The sequence below is a fragment of the Ovis canadensis genome, chromosome 1 (assembly GCF_042477335.2).
Source record: "Ovis canadensis isolate MfBH-ARS-UI-01 breed Bighorn chromosome 1, ARS-UI_OviCan_v2, whole genome shotgun sequence".
Classification (NCBI taxonomy): Eukaryota; Metazoa; Chordata; class Mammalia; order Artiodactyla; family Bovidae; genus Ovis; species Ovis canadensis.
The window spans coordinates 16,702,367-16,704,438 of record NC_091245.1 but is presented as its reverse complement, the minus strand read 5'-3'; positions in this window follow the sequence as shown (position 1 = coordinate 16,704,438).

Sequence of the window (2,072 nt, the reverse complement as noted above, 5' to 3'; positions counted from 1 at the left end):
TTTGGTCTTGGTTGAGCAGGAGCTGGGAGGCACTTTTCAGGAAGGGGCTGCTTAGAAGTGAAGGAAACAAAGGGACACGGGGGAAAGAGCCTGAGGCAGGTGTGGAGCCCTGAGTTCCACACCCCTGTACCCCGGCTGGGCATCGCTGGCTGCTGACCCACCCTCTCTGGACTTTTGCCTATCATGTGCCTAGACAGCCATTTGCAGCTTTGATATCCAGGGTTCTAGGACCTGTGTTTCTATCAGGACAGTAAGTGTTGGCCAGGCCTTTCCCCAGAGCATGTTTCATAGGAGCCAAGACTACGAGGACCCACTTCTGCTCTAGTTGCCACCCCTGAGATTCAGAGCAAACTTGTCCAGTGAGGGCTGTGTGCTGTTCCAAGGCTGTGTGCAGCCCTACTGGCCAGGGATGGCTGTTGTGATGGAGTCATAGGCTGGTCCTTGTCCCTCACCCTGGGCTTGGCCAGACCCTGCTGGGGGCACTCAAAACTTCTCTCACTAAAGAAGCCCAGGGCTCTAGCACTGGCTTGGCCGATCCTGCCAAGACCCCAGGAAGCTGCTCACCTGTGTCCCAGGGACAGCCAGAAGCCAGAGCTACCCCCGCTGGCAGCTCCTGAGACCAACAGCCTCCACTGCTGCCAAACACCCCTGCGAACAAGCTGTTCCCTTTCCCCTGGCCGGCCTCTGCTGGGAATGGTACGCTGTGGCCTGAGCCAGTTATTGAAAAATAATTATTTACACACTACTCTAAGCCTGCCTTGTCCGTGGAGCCAGCCCCAACTCCCTCCTGGGAGAAGAACATGTTGACACATATTGAACTCCTACTGTTTGCTGGCATTTAATGCAGATAAACTCACTTCATCCTCATGACAATCCCACGATATGGGTACTTTTATTATTCCCATTTTACAGATGAGGAAACTAACACACAGAGAAGGCAACTAATTTTCCTGGGGTCTCGCAGCACGTAAGTGGCAGCATCAGGATTTGAACCCAGAGTGTATAATACACATGTCTATATGTACTGACTAAATATTTGTTGATTGAATTCGTGGGTCACCATTGTAGCATGACCTTGAACAAATCTTCCTCTTTCTGAGCCTCAGTTTTTTAACCTATAAAATGGAAAACAGTAGTTTCCGCTTTGTAGAGCTGGTTGTGAACCCTAAATGGATGAGTTATGGTGCTGGGCTCAGTCCTGGGCCTGATGAGAGGCAAAGGCTGAATGTCAGGCCATTAGAAGTGATGATGTAACAAGAGGGACAAGCACAAAGCTGCAGGACCTGAGTTGGGGGGAGATTGGGGCTGGCTGGTGTGCAGAGGCATGGTCAGAGAAAGATGCATGACTAAGATGTCACTCCCATAGCCTAAGGAGAGTGAGACTCCCATCAATAGAAGGAAAGTGAAGAGGGAGCCCCAGACAGAGCAGACGGGAAGGGTAGAAGATTTTGGCAATGAGAGTGATAAAGGCGTTTCCCACGGAGGACCCCATGTGGCTGGCGCATGGTGGGGGGAGAGCAACAGAAGATGAAACCAGGACTCCCTGGAGGCCAAAGTAGGGAGCCTCTACTTTCTCTCATGGGCCATGGGGACCCTCGAAAGGTCTGTGGGCAGCAGGGACCTGGTAAAGCCAGACCTCGAAAAAATGCCAGAGGGCCACACAAGGGAAGCCTGAATGGGGAGACAGAAGGCAGGGAAGCAAGTCAACCCCTGGTCTTTAGGTATCCAGCCTGGGTGGCTGGGGTTGGCGATGGAGCTACCCAGTCACTTCCTACCCAGGATTCCAGCACACCTCTCAAATCTCACTGAGCCTGATGCCAGGTGAATCTCACTCCCCAGCATCCTGTTCAAAATAACCCTGCCCCCATGGAAATCCCAAAGCAACAGCCAGTGGTCCGGCGAGGCAGCGGTGTGGGGCAACCCCAGCCTGGCAGGAGTGATCGAGACCAGGCAGAGGAATGCAGGTTGAAGGTGTGTCGGAGGCCCAGGGAATTAGGCATTCACTGTCCCGGTCAGAGTTCAGAGATAAAGCAACCAAATGATTAAGTAAGAGACAATTAGAGGGAGGCCCA